We start from the raw sequence: 27,582 nt of genomic DNA, 5'->3' as shown, positions 1-27,582 counted from the left end.
AATCAGAAAGCATCAGAAAGCATTTATGCTTGTCTGACTTTCTTCAGGGGACCGAGCAGTGTGAGAGAAGGCTTTGTTTACATTTCTTACTTGATACAATTAAACACAAGGTAACATTATGTAAAGTTCGAAAGCAACCAGCTCTGCAGGCAGGGAAGCTTCTAAAGCTTGTGTTAACCCTTTGAATGCAGTTCTAGTAAAAAAAATGCTAGTTGTATATAATATGCTGTAAATAATCTATTAGAGCAAAGTAGAAATGCTGGGTTTCATTCCGCTTTAACTTCTTTGAACTTTCTCAGGTTTGTTCAATAGGGAATTACATTTTGAATTAGTTTGACACATTTTTTTTCTTCATTGACTTAATTTTTGTTAATTTCAGGTTATCTCAGCAGTGGTTCTGTGAACACCATGGATGAAACCAGGAACACCTATAAGAAGCATTTGGAGGCACATGTCATTCTGGCACAAGGAGCAGCAAGAAAGAGAGACTTATTACTCAGACTGCTCTCCAATGTTATATCTGTTGCACGCTGATCCAGTTTTGTAATATGTGACAGACTGGAATGATTTTGTTTACTATCAACATGTAACTATATTTTACTACTACAATCATAGTTATTAGGGAGAATCATGAACTAAGGCCAACATCATTTTCACCACGCCAAAGTTTTCAGAAATACACATACTGTACATCTTTTTGAAATACAGTACATATTTTTGGAAAATGTCTATTTTTTCAAAAATTGTGAAGATGCAATTTCTCATGCTCCAATGATTTCAATGCATTTTCATAAAAATTTCTTATCTTTGTAAAAATTCTATATATGTTCATGAAAAAATTAAAATTTTTGCAAAAATTGAACATACACTCTTGATAAAATTCTCCTTTTTCCCAAAATGCAACACATGCTTATGAAAAAATATAATCTTTGCAAAAATGTAATGTATGCTTTTTAAAAAAAAAAAAAAAAACACCTTTGCAAATAATTCAACATAGATAAGTACATGAAAAAATTATAATCTTTGCAAAAATTAAATGTACACTCGTTAAAAAGTTATCATCTTTGTGAAAATTTTGGTGAAATTAAAGTTTCCACATTCGTTCATCACTACCAGTTTCACTTCTATAGATAATGTCAAAAAATATGTATTTCCAAATGTATTTTCCAGCTGCAAACATTACAGATGCTAAATTGGTCACAGAGGAGATAAACGTTGGCATGGGTTTGGCAATTGCTGATTCCATGTAACCTCGATAGGTAGATTAACTATTGATAGAAAGCAAGGATGCAGTGGTGATGATCCCTGAAGAAGGTGGAGTCTACATTGCTATTTAACATGCATAAGAAGGTTTCGAACATCCCATCAGAAGAGAAGGACTATCCACATCATGTGCCTTACATAAAAATAAATTTGTTTGCTGCCATTTATCAAGTCACTGGAGATAAGGGACAAACCTAGAAGCTCTAGATTCCTATAACTGGTGAGGATTCCCAGCTGGGTCATCAGGCAAGGAATAGTAACACATTTTGGCATAGGAGGCTAAGGAACACAGGTCAAGTAATCTCCAGGTTTTCTTTCTCCACTAGTATTTGCTATGAAAACTGTATTTTTTTTTACATGATACTATTATAATCTACATGTTAAAAAAAATCAAAATAGATAGCTCTTGTAAGAGATGAAACTTTTCTATTAAAGCTTTGCACCCAATAGGCATGATTATGTGCACTTTTTGAAACTTAAAGAGGGACTCCAGTGAAAATAATGTAATAAAAAAAGTGCTTCATTTTTATAATAATTATGTATAAATGATTTAGTCAGTGTTTGCCCATTGCAAAATCTTTTAAATCCCTGATTTACATTCTGACATTTATTACATGGTGACATCTTTACTGTTGGCAGTTGATGTAGCTGCTGCATGCTTTGTTGGCAGTTGGAAACAGCTGTAAACAGTTATTTCCCACAATGCAGCAAGGTTCACAGACAGGAAACTGCCAGGAGTACGTACTCAGAGTTTCTTGTGGGAGGGGTTTTACCACAATATCAGTCATACAGCACCCCCTGATGGTCTGTTTGTGAAAAGGAATAGATTTCTCATGTAAAAAGGGGTATCAGCTACTGATTGGGATAAAGTTCAATTCTTGGTCGGAGTTTCTCTTTAAAGAAAACCTAAACTGAAAATTAAAAGTCAAAATAAGCATACACAAGTCATACTTACCTTCCATGTAGTCTACTCCTCAGTGTCTTTCTCCTGTTCTGCGTCCTGGTTGTTCACTGTGATCAAGGGAATTTTCCGTCCTCCATTTTGAAAATGGCCATTACCCATAACAGCTTTCTGGTCAGCACACAGTTAAACTGTAAAATCGCCCACTTGAGCCATAGGGAAACATGGACATTACCTGGTACATCAGTTTTCCTCTCAGCTATAACTGACAGCAACTGATATTTTACTGACAGCAACTGATATATTTCAGATCTGACAAAATATTGTCAGAACTGGAAGGGATTATTGTCAGAAGAAAATGGTGAGCTTCTGAGAGGAACTGATGGCAAGGTATCTATGTAATGTTCATTTGAAGTTACCTCATGTGTTTATTTTAAATATTTTTACTCAGTACAGGTTCTCTTTAAAGGGAACCTTAACCGTGGGCCCCCCAAAAAATTCACTTGCCTGGGGCTCTCCCAAGCCTCCTGCAGCCGTCCTGTGCCCGCGCCAGTCCTTCGGTGCCCTCCGGTCTCCCTCCGCGGCTAAGTTTCGTTTTCGTCCGACTGCCAGTCGTCCTCCGGCAAAGCGTCCTCTTCTCCCGCATCCCCCGTCGTAAAGAGCCGTAAAGCCCGTCCGCATGACGCGTCTTGCGGAGGGAGACCGGAGGGCACCGAAGGACTGGCGCGGGCACAGGCCGGTTGCAGGAGGCTTGGGAAAGCCCCAGGTAAGTGAATTTTTTTGGGAGCCCACGGTTAAGGTTCCCTTTAAGTGCTTTACAATTCACAATGACATGAATTTCTCCATAACTATTCCCTTGTAGTATTCCCACCAATTGATTGCAGTGCAATGTGTTTTATAAACACAATGGCCCATATGCAATTAACGTTTTCTCCTGAGTTATCTCCTAGGAGATATTTTTCATATTCTTTTAGGGCCTGGGGCACATATGCAATTAACTTTTTCTCCTGAGTTAGAAAATAATTTTCATACTCTCTTTAAAATAACTAAGATAATTGTAAAAAAAGCATTTTACAATTGGAAAAGTACCCAAAAGTGGGTGAAGAAGTACTATCAAAAATATTTTGAGTATTTTCTTGATTGCAGCTGTTTTAAAATCATTTTATGACAAGGTGTGAAAATATCACCTAAGAAAAAACTCAGGAGAGAAAGGGAAATGCATATGGCCCACTAACACAGCTGTGTCTGCATCTGTCCACTTTTCAGCATCTGTAACATTGATGTGTAACTGAAAAGCAGACACATCTGTGTTAGTGGGCTCAGGATCTCAAGCATTTGACAATTGAAAACGTACCTAAAAGTTGGAGAAAAAATACTATCAAAAGGAGAAAAGTCAGGAGAAAAAGTGTATTGCATATGGGCCCATATAGCATAAAAAACACAAGCTCACTAAAAACGCATACAGAAAATAACAGAAAATCGATCACAAATGTGGAATGTATTCTAGTGACTTATTCTCGGACTTGAGGTGGACAAGACCACAGAGGACTTCACAAGCTGGTACAGTGACAGAAGGGTTGAGGCTTATTGTGGCTAAGTGTAGGAAAAACTAGACATTCTGCGACCTCTGTGGATATAAGTGAATAAATCCAATGGAAGCAGTGAGTAAATCACACTTGCATTGTTATTATTAAGTGCCCATAAGTGGCTATTTATTAATAATTTGCCATTGGTTGGGAAATGTGATAGTCGGAGTGATGACCAAAAAATAGGAGAGGGTGCTACTTTACAAATATATGTTGTGTACAAAATAAATGTTAAAGAACACAACTGCCACTTGAAATATTATAATATCTCTATACGTTCCAGCACTACTTTTCTTTTAAGTTACAGGAAGATTTTGACTTATCTTCTGTCCAGCCACGCAGATAGGGACTCTTCCTCACAGCCATGCAGATCAGGACTCACCCCCCCCCCCCTCCCCATCACACACACACTGAACCAATGTAATTGGATTACAGCACTTGGGGAGCCTCTAGGATAGATGCATGGCAACACTAGTAGACACCATCTCCACCCTGTCTCTGTCCACTGACCATACTAGTTGGAATGGAATGGTAGAAGGTAGAGTTTCCCTTCAAATTGTAGAAGTCTTGATTGAAATGTTCTTCAGACAAAGTGAAAACAGCAGGACCAAGAGAGAGTTGCTGCCTTATTATCTCTGATTTACAGGATCCAGCATCCAATATAAGAGTGGCTTTTGCAGATATCATGATACATACATCATCATTTTCCATTGTCTTCTTCTGTCAGGTCATAATTTAAAATTATCAAAATGTATTTTATTTTTCCCTGGGTAGTGTCTTCTGAGCCACATCACTGATCCATCCTGATTGGTCCTTTACAAATGGATAATCCTCAGTGATAAAAGGTGCTTCAGATGATTCTCATTGGTCCACAGGTCTTGATAAAATATTGAAATATCCCAGCACTTGGCAGTTCTATTATTTTGTGGTTGGCGTGTGGGTGTCACCGTTACAGCTTTTCAATCCTGTAAAAACACCAACAACAAAAACAGAAAAATAGACAAAGATTGACATGGTGATAAATGCTGATATTAGAACAGAAAACAAATACAATCAGGCACGCGTGTTTTATTAAAATATTTTTTACTTGGTGTGTATTTTTTACTTTTTTGAAACAGGTGACATCAGAGTTGAGAAGCTTGAATGACACGGAATGATACTATTTTTATTCTTTATCCTCAATGCTGTCCTACTCTCCACTGTATCTTTCCCGTCTCTCCTGCAGGCATGCAGCCTCATTGTTAGTTGAGAAATGGTATGCTCAAGGGGTTTTTGTGAGTACAAGGGGAGGATAGTTGGGTTTAAATGCCATTGACTCTATTTTGATTCACAACAACACACGTGTATGTTTCATAGTTACATAGTTACATAGTGGTTTGGGTTGAAAAAAGACATACGTCCATCAAGTTCAACCAGAGAACAAAATACAACTCCAGCCTGCTCCCTCACATATCCCTGTTGATCCAGAGGAAGACGAAAAACCCTTACTAGGCATGGTCCACTTAGCCCCAAAAGGGAAAAATTCCTTCCCGACTCCAGATGGCAATCAGATAAAAACCTTGGATCAACAACACTGGGCATTACCTAGTAATTATAGCCATGGATGTCTTTCATTGCAAGGAAAGCATCTAAGCCCCCTTTAAATGCAGGTATAGAATTTGCCATAACTACTTCCTGTGGCAATGCATTCCACATCTTAATCTCTTACTGTAAAGAACCCTTTCCTAAATAAATGGCTAAAAAGTTTTTCCTCCATGTGCAGATCATGTGCTACATTACGCAAATGCAGGAATTAAATAAATGGTGTAAAATGCATCAGTGATACCATATGAACAGATAATGCACACATGTTCTGTAGAATGGGAAATCTTGCAGTGGGATTATAAAGTGTGTATGGACCATCACTTGGATGCTTATAACAATGGCCTCAATTCACTAAGATAATGCTGGTGATAATAAAGCAAGAGAAAACTTATCACCGCACATCGTCCTGTATGGAACCACTTTACAGCATAGGAGTTGCACCATCATTAGCAATTGAATGTCAGAAGCATTGCATCTAGTACTGGAACAACACGGATGTGGTTGCTATTGTGAAGTGAACACATTCAGATATGTTCCTACCAGAGATGCAAGAACTACTCCTGAGCCATAGCTCTTAGTATAAAAGTTTGGCTTTCTGTCAGATTGGTACAGGCCTCAGCCAGCTGCTGGCTGCTTAAGCTGAGGAGGTTGCTAGGCAACCAGATAGACTCATTACAGAGACCACACTGATTAGTTAAAAAAAAAGAGTATGAAACCAAAATGGATTAATTATTTAATTAACTAATTGATGATCAACTTCTTTTTAATTATTCGCTTAATTAATGAAGTGTAAGTACAACACTGCCCTTATCTACAGTGTTGATACACTGATGAGATTTGAGAAGGCTGCTTCCTTGTGGAAGACGGAGGTGCTCACAGACAGACATTATCAGCAGCATCGCTTTATGTACGAAGGTCCAAAACAAGGCAGATAACAGGAACTGAGATTGCAGCACTACAACTCTCAACAGGAGAATATGCTAAATAATAATAGTTGTTATTAATAATAATACCAACAAATGCAGCAATACGTATAATTTTCATTTTGAACTGTAACTAGGGAAGACTAATGCATAAAAATATAATTGATTTTAACTTCTCATTAAAAGAGCCCAATTTCATTTCTCAAACTCACTGTAAGAATTGGGTCAAAAGGGGTGGGGGTGTTCTTTTCAAGCCCAAATTCAGCCTCTCATTTTTTATGCATATTGAAAGAAATCTGCATTAATTAGCAATGGAGAAAGTTTTTCACATTGCTTAATATATTATACAGTTGCAATTGCTGTATACAGAGTATTTGGCTTGCTTTTGGTCGGGGAAGTGGGAGTTCCTTCCCCAGCACACAGCAGATCATCTAACCTAATACACCACTAAAAGAGGAATTTATTTTTCAGCATATCAGCTATAGTTCAGTAGTTGTACTTAATCAGTGTTTAATAACAATATTTAAGACTATCGACATCCACCCTAGTATGTTTATAAAACTCATGTATGCCCCCGCCCCCCCAAAAAAAATCATAACTATCCTTGTTCATTGCCTATTACATTCCCCATGGCCCTGAAAGCCCTCGTATGACCCCTACTAAACATAATTTCCCTGGAAAGCTACTAGTATAACCAGGCTCGTACTGAGCCGCCGAAGTGCTGATGTTTCCATCGGGGGGCCCCGGCCGCCCCACCTCCCGGGGGCCCCAGTGCTGAAAAGGAAGGGGGCACAGCGCAGGAAGGGGGGAAAGTGGGCACAGAGCGGCGGGGAGGGGGGAAGCTGTGATGATATATTGTGGTGATGATGATATGTACGGTAATATGCAGAACATAGCAGACATGTTGTATCTTGTGGAAGCCATAGTTTTCACTTTCCATCGGCTGTGTATCTTTCAGAGGTGTAAGTCTGCTCAAAGCCAGCTGGCTTCAGGGTAATTGGACACCGGGTTGCTAATGTGAGTTCCTTATGTAATTAGATAATGACCCCTCTTTTGTCCTGCATCCTGCAAAGGTGTTGCACTGCTTTGAACTTTGTATTCATGTAAACAGCTACCTGTTGGCCAAAATACAATCGGACTAATTGAGTCTGCAAAGTTCAAAGTGGGACAGAAAAAGCCTTGGAATTTACATATGACAGCCAGGAAGAAATCTTTTGACGAGTGTGTTAACCTCTTCAGCACCACAGTGTCAAAAACCTCATGCATCCAAGCCACGTTCACCTCCCATTCATTTGCCAATAACTTTAACACTACTTATCACAATGAATTGATCTATATCTAATTTTTCCACCACTAATTAGGCTTTCTTTAGGTGGTACATTTTGCTAAGAATTATTTTTTTCAAAATCCATTTTAACAGGAAGGTTAAGAAAGAAATGAAAAAAAAAATTTCTCAGTTTTTGGCCATTATAGCTTGAAATTAATATATGCTACCGTAATTAAAACTAATGTATTTTATTTGCCCATTTGTCTCGCTTATTACACCATTTAAATTATGTCCCTATCACAGTTCATGGCGCCAATATTTTATTTAGAAATAAAGGTGCATTTTTTCAATTTGCGTCCATCACTATTTACAAGCTTATAATTTAAAATAATATAATAATACACTCTCTTGACATGCATATTTAAAAAAATCAGACCCTTAGGTAACTATTTATGTTTTTTTTGTTTTTTTTTATTGTAATTTTTTTTTTATTCAAAAATGTATTTGGGTAATTTTGGGTGTGGGCGGAAAACAGCTAATTTTAAATGAATAATAATGTAAATGTTTAATAAAAAACGTGTGTGCGTGCAGCTTACTATTTGGCCACAAGAACTAAAAGAAGACGGAGAAGTTTCCTGGAGGCAGAAATACCGCGAATAGAAAGCGTTGGTTTTTCTGCTGGGAAGTTAGATCGGTGAATGGGAATTATATTCCCATTCACTGATCAGAGGGCTAACGGCAGGCGGCGGGAGCGCGTGCGGGAGCGCGCCCGATCGCAGGCACCACGCAGGAACAGCAGCAGTGCCTATCTGGACAAACATAGTTGTCCAGATAGGCTGAACTGGTTAAGATTCAATTTTACCTGTGGTCTGAATATTGTGCTGGAAGCGTTTGAGTGTTTGAAATCTGCCAAGATCAAAAGTGGGATAGGAAAAACCTGTGAAGTTCGCATATCACAGAAAGGATATGACAAACTGAACAATCGGGGAATTAAATTATGTCTGTAAATGTAAAACTAGTTCCCCCCTTCCAAACGAGCTTGCAGCCTCAAGGCAAATCTCCCAGCATAAAAGGCAGGGGCAGATACCTAAAATCAGTCCGCTCCTGACGGTAGCTGAAGCTAGGTGGACTCCTGATCCAATCAGAACTGTGTCCGTCCACAAAATCAAGTCCAAGGTTCTTCTATCTTGATTCCTGTTTGTTTTGGTAAGCAAATATCCTTGTGTGTATCTTTGTAACCTTTATTTTGTAATTTGTACTTTGTTTTTGTAAATCTTTTGTATATATTATTTTCTGCATTGTTCCACTTTTTCTCTGGAATATTAAATCGTTATTTAATAAGTTTGACTTCTGCTGTACTAAGCTAACGCTCATAGCCTAGAAGAGACTGCAGTGTAACTTACGTTACAAAGTCAGTGCCTGATTGTGCCTTGCTACTGTACGATGTATCAGCAGATACACCCACAAAATGCAATTAGATTGGCGGCAGATTTCCCCACAAAATGCAATCAGATTGGCAGCAGATATCCCCACAAAATGCAATAAGATTGGCAGCAGATACCCCCACTGATTGCATTTTGTGGGGGTATCTGCCACCGATCTGATTGCATTTTGTGGGGAAATCTGCCGCCAATCTGAATGTATTTTGTGGGGAAATTTGCCGCCAATCTTATTGCATTTTGTAGGGGTATCTGCTGCCAATCGGATTGCAATTTGTGGGGGTATCTGCTGCCAATCTGATTGCATTTTGTTGGAGTATCTGCCGCCAATCTGATTGCATTTTGTGGGGGTATCTGCTGACAATCTGATTGCATTTTGTGGGGAAATCTGCCGCCAATCTGATTGCATTTTGTGGGGGGATATCTGCTGCCAATCTTATTGCATTTTGTGGGGGGATATCTGCTGCCAATCTTATTGCATATTGTGAGGGATATCTGCTGCCAATCTGATTTCATTTTGTGGGGATATCTGCCACCAATCTGTTTGCATTTTGTGGGGGTATCTGCTGCCAATTTGATTGCATTTTGTGGGGATATCTGCCGCCAATCTGATTGCATTTTGTGTGGATATCTGCTGCCAATCTGATTGCATTTTGTGAGGATATCTGCTGCCAATCTGATTGAGTTTTGTGGGGATATCTGCCACCAATCTGTTTGCATTTTGTGGGGGTATCTGCTGCCAATTTGATTGCATTTTGTGGGAAAATCTGCTGTCAATCTCATTGCATTTTGTGGGGATATCTGCTGCCATTTGACTACTTGATGAATTATCATGAGGCATGTAACTACTTGATTATTTTATCTAAAATGTATCTGGTCGGACCTAATCTCTGTGAATAACACCACAACTTATTCATCATGACCACGCCCATGTTCCAGTGCGTGGTGACACCCATTTATTTTTGCTGCACCGCATGTGCATGTGGACATATCCCAATTGTAGACTGTCCTCAGAACAATCTATTCCCTACCATAAAATCATGCAAAATTTCTAGAGTACATTTGTATGTGAGCCTAAAATGGGGGGGGGGGGGGGGGGATGGGGGGGGAGGAGGAGAGGGGAGCGGTCCCCAGGCTTAAACTTCCTTGGTGGGCCCTTAGTGTCCCAGTCCGACCCCAAGTATAACCCCTATAGTGCATATTACTATTTATTTCCCTAAACCTTAAAATATCTTCTAAAACCCAGCACATATATCTGCACAAGTTCACTGCTGAAGATAAAGGAAAGAAGGTCCACGACTAAAATGTCCTGGGCCAAGATCATCAGAGCTGAGGTTACACAGCTAAATGAATGATCTCAGTGGTCCACACTGCTCCTTTCGGAGACAGAATCAATTTGTATGAATGGACCACAACCTATGCTGAAAAGAAAAAACAAGTGCTGGGAAGACTGTAGCACAGGACAAAATGGAAAGTAGCCAGACTGTTTGCTGGTAGATCTCAGGAGGATGTTTCTGCAGTCAAGTCGGGATATGATGAGCACAGACAGCAGAATCATGGGTGAGGAAGGGTTGGATAAGGGTTGGATATACAGTATTTTTAAGAAGAAGACAGCAGGAAGTAGTTAATAAGTTAATGTGAGGTTTGAATGAAATACTGGAGTCAAATATTGTCCCCAGGCAATGTTATGCTCATTTGCAAAGAGATACAAATTTACTTGAATTGTCTCGAGTTTCACAAGTCTGCCAACAATCTCGGATCTGCCAGGAGGACAGCGAAAAGAGTTAAGAAAATGTAATTTAAACTTCATCACTCTCTTATTTGCACGGACTGTCCACTATTCAGTTTATTCACCAGGCAGAGAGGATAATCCAAGCTGTATGCTGGCATTTGCACAGAAACGCTAACTGATAAAATGCGGGACAAAAATAAATCCAGTACTTGGACGTCGGCTGGTTCTATTTTCCTGTATATCATGGCGCTAGGCTTATAATCAGACTAATACTGGCCGAAGGAGAGGAGACTTGCTTAAAGTGCACTTGTCAGGTTTCTAAAATTTTGCAAACCAGCAGTATTTAGATGTCTTCAGTTATATGGTTAATTATCCCAAATTCTCTCTTGTTCATCCAGGATTCTTTTTCAAATTTGAGGTTTACACTGATTTGAGGTCCTAATCAGTGTTGCTCGGATACAATCCGTGATCAATTCACGAGCATTTTTTCACAATCCGACATCATGATCCAAATCCATGATCAGGAATCGATCACGGAATTCAATCACGTATGCGGTCGCTTTTTTGCGTATTCGGCCGCAAATATCCGTGATTATAAGCTGAAAAACCGCTGACTTTAACCGTTAATAGCAAAGCTCCCTTATATGATATAAATACCAAATTTGCAGGATATGTTAAGTAGAACAGTCAGAACAAGCGGAAAAAACCTAGTTTTTAAAATAATGGATTTTAAAAGTTCAAAGGAAAATAATATACATTTAAATGCGGTAAATGACAGTTAATGTATTTACCACATTTACATGTATACCTTTTTCCTTTGAAATGTCCTTTGCACCTAACCTTTAAATCCATTATCTCAAAAACTATAAGGTCTTTTTGAATTTTTTTTCTTTTCCCTACTGTTCAGCACCAGCCCCGCTTGGTGCTCCAACACCTCTGTACTCGCCAAGAAATGCTCACCAGAACTTGAACTTCTCCTGATCAACTGCAGGCCTTTCTACTCTCCAAGAGAGTTCTCATCCTACGTCCTTGTCGGAGTGTACATCCCACCCGATGCCGATGTCAAAGCCGCCCTGCGTGACCTTAGCGACATGGTCACGCACTGGGAGACAACCCTCCCAGATGCATTGTTCATCATCCTGGGAGACTTTAACAAGGCCAACCTCCGCCAAGAGCTCCCTCGCTTTCATCAGCACATCGCCTGCCCCACCAGGAACGCAAACACTCTCGACCACTGCTACACGGTCTTGAGAGACGCTTACAAAGCCACCCCATGGGCAGCTCTAGGCTCATCCGATCACTGTCTCATCCACCTGATACCTATCTACAGGAGGCGCCTAGAGACTGCTAAACCAGTCCTTAAAACAACCAAGGTATAGTCAAACGAGGCCAAGCTGCAACTTCAAGCCTGCTTTGACTGCACGGACTGGAAGGCTCTGGAAGCTCCAAACCTAGATGAGTGGGCCGACAACGTGAGCTCATACATTAGTTTTTGCGAGGACTCCTGTATACCCAGGAAAACGCACAAAGTTTACCCGAATGACAAACCTTGGTTCTCCAAGAAACTTCGGCAACTGCGCAGAAGCAAGGAAGACGCACACAAGTCTGGGAACCATGAGGAATACAGGAAGGCAAGGAACATCCTTGACAGGGAATTGAGAATCGCAAAAAAAGGCTACGCAGACAAGCTGGAGCAGGACCTCTCCTCGAACGACACACAAGCCGTCTGGCGGGGGCTTAAAGCAGCCACCAACTACAAGCCCCCCACCCAAAACGCAGTTCCCAGCGCCGAACTGGCGGATAAACTCAGCGGCTTCTACTGCAGGTTCAAGGAACAGGAGGCTCCAGCGGGGCCCCCAAAACTACAGGTCCCCTTCACTCCACCCCATGCCTCAGCACCACCATGCCAAAACTCGACCCCCCTGGCTGTAAGTGAGACAGATGTGGCGCGCCACCTGTCTAAACTAAATGCCAGAAAAGCCTCAGGTCCGGATGGGGTGTCGGCGGCCTGCCTGAAAGCATGCGCACAGCAGCTTGCTCCCATCCTTTCCTCCATCCTCAACAAGTCTCTTCAGAGTGGCAAAGTACCAACATGCCTCAAGAGGTCCACCATTATTCCTGTCCCCAAAAAACAGGGTGTCTCAGACCTCAACAACTTCAGGCCTGTTGCACTCACATCGGTCATAATAAAAAACTTTTGAGAAGGCAGTCCTGCCCCTCCTCAAACACAAAACTGAAGCCAAGCTAGACCCGTATCAATTTGCCTATAGGGCAAATAGGTCAACAGACGATGCCATTAACATCTGCCTGGAACTCGTCAACAATCACCTTGACAAACCAAATTCATATGCCAGGGTCCTCCTCCTCGACTTCAGCTCGGCGTTTAATACTATTAGCCCCCATATAATACAAGAGAATCTGGCTGAGCTCGGGGTCCACCCCACCCTTCAACTGTGGATCAAAGACTTCCTGACTAACAGATCACAGGTTGTCAAGCTGGGCTCCACCTCCTCGCAACCAAGGATCACCAACACAGGGGCCCCACAAGGCTGCGTCTTGTCACCATACCTGTTCTCCCTGTACACGAACAACTGCAGATCCTCAGCGAATTCTGTCAAGGTGATAAAATTTGCAGATGACACCACCATAGTCGGCCTGATCTCCAACAATGATGAACAGGAATACCGCCAGCAGGTTGACAGGATCTGCCACTGGTGCAGGGAGAACAAGCTGGTCCTCAACAATGCAAAAACCGTTGAGACTATCATCGACTTTAGGAAGCACGCCCCCACCCCGCCTCCACTGCACACTGGAGGGATGGTGGTGGAAAGAGTGCCCGGTGTACGCCTCCTGGGCACCACCATCTCCAATACCCTGAAGTGGAAGGAAAACACTGTCTCCACCCAGAGGAAGGCCCAGCAAAGGCTTTACTTCCTCCGCCAACTGAGGAAGTTCGGCATGTCCCCAAAACTCCTGAGGAGCTTCTATACCGCAACCATTGAATCTGTCCTCTGCTCCTCCATCCTTGTCTGGTATGCTGGCTCCACCGATAGCGACAGACGCAAACTACAGAGGGTCATCAGGTCAGCGGAAAGGATCATTGGAAACCAACTCCCTGCCCTGGACTCCCTCTATAAGGCCAGACTACGCTCCAGAGCACTGAAGATTGCAAACGATCCCTCCCACCCTGGCCACCAGTTTTTCAGTCAGCTCCCTGTGGGGCGGAGGTATCGGAGGTTTCGGTCCATCGCGACAAAGACCACGAGACACAAAAACAGCTTCTTCCCCTCAGCGGTAAATTTGCTGAACGCGATAAACTCTGCTCATGCCCTCCCCCCTTAGGCTGCCCCTGCTCCTCCACGCTGACTTTAGGCATGTAACTCACCTGGTCAGGGAAAACTACGGCCTACGGTTATGTTTATGTGATGAAGTGATGGGAATGGTGGTTTATGGTTATGTTTATGTGGCTTATGGTTATGTCTACGCAATGAAATATTGTCTACTATGTTCTATGTCCTGATGTATCTTATGTTTCTATGCATACGCCCTGTATCTGTTGTGCCAAGCCCAATTCCGGGCACGACCCAGTCGTGCTTGGCGAAATAAAAGCGATTCTGATTCTGATTCTGTTCTACCTAATATATCCTTCAAATTTGGAGTTTGTGGCATGTAAGGGGGCTTTTCTATTAAGCTGTATTAAGCTGTATTGAGCGGCGGGGATTGGAACGCAGGGAGGTGAGTTACTAATACAGGCTTCCCTGCGCTAACTCTGCCAAGAGGGGGGAGCACAGAGGGGAGCCCCGGGGAGAGGAATGGGAGGGGAGAAGTCGGGCTCCCCTCCAGCGGCTGAGTCTCAGTGTGGCCGTGGCTCCCCCTCCATTACCTATGGGGGGGGGGGGGGGGAGTCACCTACCTATCTAACCTTTATTGTGGGCACCTAACTATCTAACCTATATTGTGGGCACCTACCTATCTAACCTATACTGGGAGCACCTATCTATTTAACCTATACTGGGGAGCACCTACCTATCTAACCTATATTGCCGGGACCTACCTATCAAACCTATACTTGGTGCTCCTACTTAACTTATACTACGGGCACATACCTATCTAAGCTATACTGGTGGCAACTATACTGGCTACCTATATTGGAGGCACCTACCTAGCTAACCTACACTGGGGGCACCTACCTGTCTAACCTATATTGGGGCAACTGTACTGACTACCTATATTGGCATATAGGCACCCACCGAGCAAACCTATACTGGTGGCTAACTTATAGTGGGGGCTATTATACTGGCTACCTATACTGCGGGCACCTACACCCGGCTCCATGGGGGGGGGGCACAATTTTTACACTCTCGCCCCAGGTGCAATTTAGCCTAGAAACTGCTCTGTTTGCAGTGACCAGGGTCACTTCCTGTACCACAGACTGTCATTGCTGAAGGCTGCAATCTTTTCAGAGAGATTAAGTCTGGCCTTCCACCATATCTAAACAACGGGCTGATGCAACCTGAACAGCAGCAGGTCTACTTGTGGAGAATGAATCTTAGTCCACCTATTCTGATGCTTCTAATCACGTGATCACATTTTCAAAAAGCTGGAGAAGCCTCTTTTCAGACAAAAAAGCTAACAATTGAGCACTGACATTTTGATTTATTTATTACATGATATGTATAGTTCTGTGCTGGGCTTTATATATTTGTCTTTGATATAACATGTTAATGCAATTCAAAGTGAACCTGACTTGAAAATAAATGTATAAGATAATGATTTGTATAGGTTGTATGGAGGATAAATACAGCGTTAGTAGAATAGAAAAGAGTCTTTTAATTTTATTTTCAGTTTTATAACATTATTTCTAAGATTGACTCATACTGTCACTGCTTCTGTTTAGAATCCAAACTCTGCTTTTTTTTAGCTGAAAATGATTCAGAACGAATGACCCTTTAAACGTCCATTCAGCAAAACCTCGCTAGAATCCTTATTTCACTGTTCCTCATAGGTTTTGGCTTCTGTTCACCATTCTGTAAACCAGACTGAATTCCACAAGCTGTCGAGACGCTCTTTTGCATAGATAACAACTCATTTTTTTAACTCTTGCTGTACTGTATAAAACAGAAAGGGACTTCTGCTAATTTCTTAGTAGGACTAGTACCATATATGATATGTTTATCTCATCATGTCATTTGTCACTACAGAGGTGTGCTTTAAAAATAATATATCCCATCAGTTATTAACTGCTTCCTGACCAAATCATGCCGATGGGCATGGCCGCGGTGGCAGCGCCAGGACTGCCTAACGCCGATCAGCGTAAAGTCCTGGGGGTTCAGTTTGCAGGAGATCACGCACAGGCTGTGCGCGCATCTCCTGCTTGGTAGGCGGAGCGGTCTCCCAGTGACGATTGCTGCTCTGAGAATGTTAGACAGCGAAACTGCCATCTAAATACTGTGTACAGTGCTGCAATCTACAGCAGCGCTGTACTGGGGACAGCCATGTGACACGGCTGTCCCCTCCTGAGTCTCGGCGGTGATGGGCTGTCATAGGCTGATTGGCTGGCGGGGGGGAGGGAGGGGGTAATATATAAATAATAAAAAACAGGAACATTTATTAAAAAATAAATATTTATAAACAAATAAACAAACATCTGGGGGGTGGGGGGAAAAGGGGGGGGGGATCACTTGTGTGCTGTGTTGTGCGGCCCTGCAGCTTGGCCTTAAAGCTGCATGCAGTGGTCTATGTCACAAAAAATGGCCTGGTCTTCAGGGGGGTAAAGCCTGAGGTCCTGAACAGGTTAAACATATTCAAGAAACAATTAAAATTATATGAATTAAAAGGTGCTATTAGGAAGAGAGACATTTTCTAATACACAGATCACTTCTTGGTCACTAATCCCATAGAAAACTGTTCTCTTAATAAAGAGAACCCAAGGTGAAAGGAACATGGAGGCTGCCATATTTATGTTCTTGTAAACAATGCCAGTTGCCTGGCAACCCTGTTGATCTTCTGGCATAAGTAGTGTCTTTAGATCCCTGAATTACCATTGTGCGCGGCGGGGCACCTAGCATAGCACTAGTGCTATGGCAGCGCCCAGCTTCAGCGCTTGACGCAGGAATGACCTGCTTTGCCTGATCTCCTGCTTGCTTGTTCTGGTTCTATGGCTAAAAAATATAAGAGACACAGGATCAAGAGAACTGCTAGCCAACTGGTATTGTTTAAAAGGAAATAAATATGGCAAACTCCATATCCCTCTCACTTTAGGTTCCCTTATGCCTGGTACACATGATGCAATTTTCCATCAAACTGACGGTTGAATCGATTGTGATAGGTCCGATCTGATTTCCAATTGTTTTTCTGATCAATTTTGTATAGAAGTGATCGGAACATTGATCAGAGTAACGATCGGAAATCAGATCGGACCTGTCAGAAACAATCGATTTGACCATCAATCTGACGGAAACTTGCATGTGAGCTTGGCATTAAAGGGATACTTAAGTCTGCTAAAAAAATGAATTTTACTGGCCCAGGGCTCCCCTCATCCCCCTCCAGCTGAACGGTGTCCTCGCCGTGTCCCTACGATGCACCAGGACTCGCCGGCGGCCACTTCCGGTCTGGCCGTCACCGGCTGATTATCCGCGTATCCAGCCTGTCGGCCGGTGACGGCCACACCGGAAGTGGCCGCCGGCGAATCCAGGTGCATCGGAGGGACACGGCGAGGGCACCGTTCAGCTGCAGGGGGCTGAGGGGAGCCCCAGGTGAGTAAAAGTCATTTTTTTTTAGCAGACTTAAGGTTCCCTTTAAGTACAGCAGGTTTTTTTCTACTATGTGAACTCTGTTGTTGGTGTTCCTCAGAATGTGAAGTTTTTGGCTTGGTGGACAAGTATTGGGGCAGCTTATAAAAGCTCCGATCATCAGTATTTACAATATATAGTGAATTTTGTGAGTTCCTTCCCTCCAGTGTGGCGGCCTGTCCTCTGTGTTTTACATAAATCTTCGAAGGAAAAACACACTTTTATGTGAAGCTCACAGGACAGAGCCGATGTAATGAAACAATCGACTTTTGAACGCTGCCTGCAGCCTCTCATCTTTTAGCCGTACCTCGCGAGGCCTCTGACTGCTTGTTTCTAATTTGATTTATTAGTGGCTCGTAACAAAGATGGTCAGTGGATTCCCGTAAACATGCAGGGTGTGCGCTGGTTTAGGGGATCGCTGTAGCCCCTGACTGCGAGTCACCAGCACTGCTGAGACGTGGGACTTAAAGATTAAAAACATGCAGCACTTGCCAGCCTAAAACCCGCCATAAATGAGAAGGACAACAAGATAGTCGATATATTTTAACTTAAAGGGGGACTCCCATCAAAGAAGAAAAAAATTCCGAAAGCAGTTACAATGATCATTTTATAGCTAGGAGACAGTTATTTACAAGGAAATAAACAATTGTGGCATCAGCATCCAACATCACTAAAGGGGTGATGAAGAGCGTAACTATATATGTGTTGCTCATGTATCACTTTCTGGTATTGCAGAAGCCAGCGTAGCGTCTTTCACTTACCTAAAACTCCGCCTAGAGCCCTAGACACTGTTAAATTGGACCTGAACTCTTGCACAGGACAGAAGGAAAACATAGAGACATGTACCCTGTATGTAATTAGAGAGTTTAGCCAGTCTAATTCCCTCTCATCTGTGACCCATCACAACTGTAATTTGATCTCTCAGCTGTGTCATCTGGCTACCTCGGCAGACCAGATACTTTGTAAACACAGGATGTTTACCCTATGTTTGCTTCCATGAAAGCAGGAAGTAGAATCACTGCAGATTTATTGCTGGATTTGTATCAGCTGTAACAAATGAAAGCTTTTCTTTCAAGGACACCCAAGGCAAAAATAAACGAATGAAATAAACGATTGTATCTATCTTCCTTCTCCTAAAAATAACTTTTTAAGATATTCCACAGTTTTATCTTATGTTTAAATCTACTTTTTAAGTTTTAACTGTTTTATTATTTTTTTCTAAATGCGACATTCATTTAAGTCTGCCAGAGCTAAAATCTACAAACTATTGAACATTTTTATCTCTTTCCTGCTCTCAGAAGGTATTTTCTGCTAGAAAAGTGTTTTATACTGTAGTTGGAATTTCTTATCAGTGAGGGTCACACTGTAGTCACTTCCTGTCTGAGTCAGGACTGAGACAGCCACTTACATACCTGATATTTAACTCTTTCAGGCAGAGAAAGAAAAAAAGGAACACAGCATAATTAATTGTGTGCTCTAGGCACGGTACATACCCATGTCTAACTTAAAGACTATCATGACTATCTTAAAGGTTATTATGTTGTTGTTTATCTTTTAGAGCACAGAGGATGTTCTGAGTTTAGGTCCGTTTTAACAATAATATATTTAGAGGTGCTGAATTTTATTCACTATTCTCACTGCTTATAGGGGCCTTGCTGTCTAGAGTGCTGAAATAAACTTGCATTGAAATCCACCTATGAACACTTGTGTTTGAACACGCACCCCGGTTGTCTTCAAGTTCGATGTGCCATGTCCGTTTAGTTTTGGAAAGAAGTTCCCCATCAGGTCCGCGGGTTAAGGTGAACGGGGATTGGTCGCCACAGGGCGATGCGGACATATGATTGGCTAGTCCTCCATCTTAATAGCTATAAAAGGAAATGTAAAATGCATGTATTGTAGACACTGATAGAGCTTGAGAAAGGAGGTTGTCCTCCGAAACGTTGCTGTTTGCTGTCATGTGTCTTTTTAATTAATAAAAGAGCTTATATACAGATGGTGCCGACCACAGCTGTTGATGTTGAAATCCACCTATGGCCGCATTCTGATTGGCCGGCACTGCGGCAGCACTGCAATGGCACACCAACATGGAACAGTTATCAGCTGCCAGAGTAGGTAACTATGCCACGCTAGCCTGTGCCACACTGCATTTCACACTGCATTTATGGGGATAAGGGGGGAGAACAGTGGCACATGTTATAGGGTGGAAATCCTGGCACTAATTACAGGGAGATATTTTGCAGTCTTGTTTACCAGTGGCACATGTTATGTATGAATGTTGCCACTGGGTGTGTAACGGGGAGCATAGTGGCAACATGTGTTATGGGGGTAAAGGTCCCAATCCTGTGAGCAAGGTAAGAGTCAAATGCAGAGTGGCGGTAGTGTCGCAGAGACAGGACAGGTCCTCCTCGCTCCTCTTCAGTTCAGTGTAACCACTCACCTGGAAACCAGTTAGAACATGGCTCCCGCTAGGGGGCCTGAAAGATGAGCAGATCTTTGCTGGGAGCCCGGTGTACACTATAGTTATACCCCCTGGTCCCTTAAAGTGAACCAATCACCATTTTTAGCACCCAGGGCATCTCAATAGCACATTAAAGTACATGGCAACAACGTGGCTCATTAATAAAAAAAGCTTCAATTTTCCTTCTTCTTTTTACATTTAAAAGTTTAGCAGAGGCTTTTATTACTCTACCTGCCTGACCACAGAAATTTAAGGCAGATATGGCCTGATTACATTTTGTTATTGCACACATTAGCTGAGAACAAACAAAAGCTTTCATCAGCAGGGGAGGTGGGGAGATAGAACACTGTTTTTCAATGAGTTTAGAGAAGTCACAGATGCTATCTCCACACCTGCCCCTGGATAAATAAGGGCAGATAGAAGGGGGGGGAGGGGGCATGGCAGCTCCTATAGCTATTAGAAACCAGGAGACTGCAGGAAAAAAATGGCACTTAGTTCCCTTTAAGATTTTCATGTCCCTGATGTGTCCCGATGTTTCCATATCTCAGAAATAACACATTTCTTTGACATGAGGCGTGTAGCAAAAGTAACCTAATATGGCTTGTTTAACAAATCTGACTTAACTCAGTTTTTGTGAATAAGAAAGTAAGAGGCTCACTTTCACACATGTGAAAGGTGTTGTGTCTTTTGTGGATCAGTGTACTTCTTGGATGAACTAAGGGCTGGCTAAATGGAACCAGTGAATAGCATGTGCTATCCCAGAATTCCTCTGTGTAGTGACGTCAACAATAACCACGGTAAGGTAACCTAATTTGACTTTGTTTATAAATAACATCAGACTGTGGGACAGAGGAATCATTTGCTTGTAGTAAATGACTCCCCTGTCTCTCTCAGATAACAGATGATTAAATGGAGGTTTATAAATTCACAGTGAATGAAAACAGTGACACAGCTAGTTATGTTTAAATCTGTGTAAAAACTGCAAGCAATTTGATTAGAAGCAAACTGTTGATAGATGGGGCTTTTCGGGAAGCTGTAAATGTAAATTGTTTGTCCTCTGGCCACTTGTGTTTTATTTGAGATTTATAAAACTTGTATGCGGAGTTTCAGGTTCCTGGCCTGGAGAATAGCACAGCTCCAAAGTAGTTTGTCTCCTATCAAATGGCATTAATAATTTACTCTCTAATTAAAAGTGAGGTCAAACAATGAAAACGCCTTAACTAAACAGTCGCAGCATGATATATTAAATTGTCAAATATATTGTTTTAACGGATGGATTGGGACTTGGTGATTTATGAATTGAATTCTGCCCAGCTTTAGGTGGAACTGTACAGTATGCATTAGCACGCCAGCAATGACAGATGATGTTAAAGCAGACATGCATGCACTAGAAATGAATGATGATGGTAAAGCAGACATGCAAGCTCTAGCAATGACAGATGATGTTAAAGCAGACATGCATGCACTAGAAATGAATGATGTTGGTAAAGCAGACATGCATGTTCTAGCAATGAGAGATGATGGTAAAACAGACATACATGCGCCAGCAAATGAATGATGATGGTAAAGCAGACATGCAAGCTCTAGCAATGACAGATGATGTAAAGCAGACATGCATGCACTAGCAATGAAAGATGTTGGTAAAGCAGACATGCATGCACCAGCAATGAGCGATGATGGTAAAGCAGACATACATGCACCAGCAATGACAGATGATGGTAAAGCAAACATACATGCGCCAGCAATGATAGTTGATGTAAAGCAGACATACATGCACCAGCAATGACAGATGATGTAAAGCAGACATACATGCGCCAGCAATGACAGATGATAGTAAAGCAGACATACATGCACCAGCAATGAAAGATGATGTCAAGCAGACATACATGCGCCAGCAATGACAGATGATGTAAAGCAGACATACATGCGCCAGCAATGACAGATGATAGTAAAGCAGACATACATGCACCAGCAATGAAAGATGATGTCAAGCAGACATACATGCGCCAGCAATGACAGATGATGTAAAGCAGACATACATGCACCAGCAATGACAGATGATAGTAAAGCAGACATACATGCACCAGAAATGACAGATGATAGTAAAGCAGACATACATGCGCCAGCAATGACAGATGATAGTAAAGCAGACATACATGCACCAGCAATGACAGATGATGGTAAAACAGACATACATGCGCCAGCAAATGAATGATGATGGTAAAGCAGACATGCAAGCTCTAGCAATGACAGATGATGTAAAGCAGACATGCATGCACTAGCAATGAAAGATGTTGGTAAAGCAGACATGCATGCTCTAGCAATAAGAGATGATGGTAAAGCAGACATACATGCACCAGCAATGAGCGATGATGGTAAAGCAGACATACATGCACCAGCAATGACAGATGATGGTAAAGCAAACATACATGCGCCAGCAATGATAGTTGATGTAAAGCAGACATACATGCACCAGCAATGAAAGATGATGTAAAGCAGACATACATGCGCCAGCAATGACAGATGATAGTAAAGCAGACATACATGCGCCAGCAATGACAGATGATGTAAAGCAGAAATACATGCACCAGCAATGACAGATGATGTAAAGCAGACATACATGCGCCAGCAATGACAGATGATGTAAAGCAGACATACATGCGCCAGCAATGACAGATGATAGTAAAGCAGACATACATGCGCCAGCAATGACAGATGATGTAAAGCAGACATACATGCGCCAGCAATGATAGTTGATGTAAAGCAGACATACATGCGCCAGCAATGACAGATGATGTAAAGCAGACATACATGCGCCAGCAATGACAGATGATAGTAAAGCAGACATACATGCGCCAGCAATGACAGATGATGTAAAGCAGACATACATGCGCCAGCAATGAAAGATGATGTAAAGCAGACATACATGCGCCAGCAATGAAAGATGATGTAAAGCAGACATACATGCGCCAGCAATGACAGATGATGTAAAGCAGACATACATGCACCAGCAATGACAGATGATAGTAAAGCAGACATACATGCGCCAGCAATGACAGATGATGTAAAGCAGACATACATGCGCCAGCAATGAAAGATGATGTAAAGCAGACATACATGCGCCAGCAATGAAAGATGATGTAAAGCAGACATACATGCGCCAGCAATGACAGATGATGTAAAGCAGACATACATGCACCAGCAATGACAGATGATGGTAAACCAGACATACATGCGCCAGCAATGACAGATGATAGTAAAGCAGACATACATTCACCAGCAATGACAGATGATAGTAAAGCAGACATACATGCGCCAGCAATGACAGCTGATGGTAAAACAGACATACATGCGCCAGCAATGACAGATGATGTTAAAGCAGACATGCATGCACTAGAAATGAATGATGATGGTAAAGCAGACATGCAAGAACTAGCAATGACAGATGATGTTAATGCAGACATGCATGCACTAGCAATGAAAGATGTTGGTAAAGCAGACATGCATGCTCTAGCAATGAGAGATGATGGTAAAGCAGACATACATGCACCAGCAATGAGCGATGATGGTAAAGCAGACATACATACACCAGCAATGACAGATGATGGTAAAGCAAACATACATGCACCAGCAATGATAGTTGATGTAAAGCAGACATACATGCACCAGCAATGACAGATGATAGTAAAGCAGACATACATGCGCCAGCAATGACAGCTGATGGTAAAACAGACATACATGCGCCAGCAATGACAGATGATGTTAAAGCAGACATGCATGCACTAGAAATGAATGATGATGGTAAAGCAGACATGCAAGAACTAGCAATGACAGATGATGTTAATGCAGACATGCATGCACTAGCAATGAAAGATGTTGGTAAAGCAGACATGCATGCTCTAGCAATGAGAGATGATGGTAAAGCAGACATACATGCACCAGCAATGAGCGATGATGGTAAAGCAGACATACATACACCAGCAATGACAGATGATGGTAAAGCAAACATACATGCACCAGCAATGATAGTTGATGTAAAGCAGACATACATGCACCAGCAATGACAGATGATAGTAAAGCAGACATACATGCGCCAGCAATGACAGATGATGTAAAGCAGACATACATGCACCAGCAATGACAGATGATAGTAAAGCAGACATACATGCGCCAGCAATGACAGATGATGTAAAGCAGACATACATTCACCAGCAATGACAGATGATAGTAAAGCAGACATACATGCGCCAGCAATGACAGATGATAGTAAAGCAGACATACATGCACCAGCAATGACAGATGATGTAAAGCAGACATACATTCACCAGCAATGACAGATGATAGTAAAGCAGACATACATGCGCCAGCAATGACAGATGATGTAAAGCAGACATACATGCGCCAGCAATGACAGCTGATGGTAAAACAGACATACATGCGCCAGCAATGACAGCTGATGGTAAAACAGACATACATGCGCCAGCAATGACAGCTGATGGTAAAACAGACATACATGCGCCAGCAATGACAGATGATAGTAAAGCAGACATACATGCACCAGCAATGACAGATGATGTAAAGCAGACATACATTCACCAGCAATGACAGATGATAGTAAAGCAGACATACATGCGCCAGCAATGACAGATGATAGTAAAGCAGACATACATGCACCAGCAATGACAGATGATGTAAAGCAGACATACATGCACCAGCAATGACAGATGATGTAAAGCAGACATACATTCACCAGCAATGACAGATGATAGTAAAGCAGACATACATGCGCCAGCAATGACAGATGATAGTAAAGCAGACATACATGCACCAGCAATGACAGATGATAGTAAAGCAGACATACATGCGCCAGCAATGACAGATGATGTAAAGCAGACATACATGCACCAGCAATGACAGATGATGTAAAGCAGACATACATTCACCAGCAATGACAGATGATAGTAAAGCAGACATACATGCGCCAGCAATGACAGATGATGTAAAGCAGACATACATGCACCAGCAATGACAGATGATGTAAAGCAGACATACATTCACCAGCAATGACAGATGATAGTAAAGCAGACATACATGCGCCAGCAATGACAGATGATAGTAAAGCAGACATACATGCACCAGCAATGACAGATGATGTAAAGCAGACATACATGCACCAGCAATGACAGATGATGTAAAGCAGAAATGCGTGCGCCAGCAATGACAGATGATAGTAAAGCAGACATACATGCGCCAGCAATGACAGCTGATGGTAAAACAGACATACATGCGCCAGCAATGACAGATGATGTTAAAGCAGACATACATGGGTGATGTGATCTGGCCGACAACCAATCAGACCTTTGGATGAGCTTCCTTTGATCTAGTTTGCACATCTGCTATTCCACGTAATTTCGACAGTCACCCCATCATATTCTATGGGGCGAACGCTTACGCGAACTACAGCAATGGATGAATGACAACTGGCTGAAACTAAATGCAGACAAAACTGAAGTCCTTCTGATAGGAGGGCAGAGCATGATAACAAAACAACTTAACTTGCAGTCTTCACCACTGGGAATAGGAAGCACGGATCTGCACAGCTCTGATCATGTGCGTAGCCTGGGAGTTCTAATTGATTGGGATTTAAAGTTCAGAACTCAAATCTCTGCTGTGGTGAAATCATCCTATTTTCACCTGAAGAACATTGCAAAAATCAAGCACCTCATACCCCAGAAGATCTGCCAACCTTAGTCCACGCCTTCATCACATCCCGACTGGACTACTGCAATGCTCTCTACACTGGCCTTCCAAAAAAGGTCTTGTACCGACTACAGCTGATACAGAATACTGCTGCCAGACTGCTAACCAACCAACCCCGTCACTGCCACATAACGCCAGTCCTGCACTCCCTTCACTGGCTACCTATAGAATGGAGGGTCCTATTCAAGATCGGCCTACTGACATTTAAATCCCTGAATAATTTAGGCCCTGGATACATGAAAGATATGTTGCAGCTGCGTAGCAATCCCCGCATTCTCAGATCAACAGGTTCTAATAATCTAGTCATAACCAGAGTCCACTTGGAAACTTTTGGTCCCAGAGCCTTCTGTCATGCTGCCCCTACGTTTTGGAACTCCTTACCTCAACAGATCAGGACAGCTCCATCCCTGGACGTGTTTAAATCCAGACTGAAAACCCACCTGTTCAGTTTGGCATTTGCAGAAATATAACTTTTGTTGTGTGAATACTTCATCCTGCTAATTACTGAATCTGAGAGAGCCTAAGCGCTTTGAGTCCTATGGGAGAAAAGCGCTATAGAAATGTTATTGTATTGTATTGTATATAATTAAGACAATATTAGGCAGAAGAATAAAACTGCTGGGCTCTTAAATTCACCTTTTTTTGAAGAAGACCTAACACAAAAATTAAGTCAGCCTTAAAGGACAACCAAAGTGGGAGGGGTACAAGTTGACTGGTATGTTACAAGTACTTATGAATTGAAAAAGTACTAAAAATGAGGTAAAGGGTAATATAAAACATATTATTAGTTATTACTTGCTTGCTGGGAGCTTTAAAGGTATTTTATTGGTAAGGTTTAAACATTTCTCCATGGAGAAGGCTCAGGAGAAAAGTTGATACGATATGGGCCAATGACTATGAAAGATTACAGTGTGTAACCCAAGTGGTTTAGCAGCCCAGGCACTTGAATCCTTAATAGATGACGGCATTTCTTAAAGAGGCTCTGAAGTGAGTTAAAAAATGGCTCTTTAGCTTATAATCAACATGGGCATGCTTGCCCCAGCTAAATCACCGCTATCCCGCGGCTGAACGAGGGGTCTTTACCCCCCAAATCCCCCCCCCCTGCAAAATCCACGACCAACTTGGTCGTAGATTTTGCTGCTCATGGAGGCAGAGCTAATGGCTGTAGCCCTGCCTCCATGTGCGTCTGTCAGTGGCGGATCTCCGCCTCTCCACCACCCCTCTCAGTGAAGGAAGACTGAGAGGGGCGGGGGAGAGGCGGCGATCAGCGCTGATAGACGCGCTGAGAGGCACGGCTGTGGCCGTTAGCCCTGCCTCAAGCGGCGTTTTAGCAGGGGCAAGCATGCTCATGTTGATTATAAGCTAAAAAGCGATTTTTTAACTTGCTTCAGACTCTCTTTAGAGGATACCTGACCAGAGGCCAAAGCTACCTAAGATAAGCACAAAAGTATGCTTATACTGGATCCACATACCTCTGTGTGTTGTCCGTTCCTCTCTTTGTTCTCCCAGTCCCTGTAATTATTACTTCTTGAAAAAGATCAGCTACCTTTTCAGACAGGAAGATGAAAGTCTACAACAATGTTCCTTCCTATCACCCTCCCATTCTCTCCACTTCCTTCCTCCATAAATTCCCCTTAACAGTGATTAAGGGGCTGTGGGGAACGAGGAGAGGAACAGGCAATACACAGAGGTATGTGGACCCTGTATGAACATACATCTGTGCTTACATTAGGTAGCTGTGCCTTGGGGTAGGTGTAGGGATGCTCATTTGTGTTCCACGGAAATGAAAGTACGGATTTCCGATCGGATATCAGAAAACAAAAAACGGATTTCTGTGAAAATACCACGTTACCGCAGCTCGGTAAATTTAGTCCATTT

At 42.3% G+C, this 27,582-nt stretch overlaps 1 long non-coding RNA gene across 1 annotated transcript in view; it reads right to left on the bottom strand.

The window, feature by feature from the left end:
• LOC137525622 (uncharacterized) overlaps positions 1 to 27,582 on the bottom strand; it is a 142,054-nt gene that overhangs the window by 80,170 nt on the left and 34,302 nt on the right. The window contains exon 5 of the long non-coding RNA XR_011022961.1: positions 4,447 to 4,715. This is a non-coding gene — a long non-coding RNA (uncharacterized lncRNA). The remainder of the gene's footprint in view (positions 1 to 4,446; positions 4,716 to 27,582) is intronic.

This window comes from Hyperolius riggenbachi, chromosome 7 (assembly GCF_040937935.1).
Source record: "Hyperolius riggenbachi isolate aHypRig1 chromosome 7, aHypRig1.pri, whole genome shotgun sequence".
NCBI classification, from domain to species: Eukaryota; Metazoa; Chordata; class Amphibia; order Anura; family Hyperoliidae; genus Hyperolius; species Hyperolius riggenbachi.
Note: the sequence above shows the minus strand (reverse complement) of the source record. Positions and strands in the feature narration are given on the sequence as shown.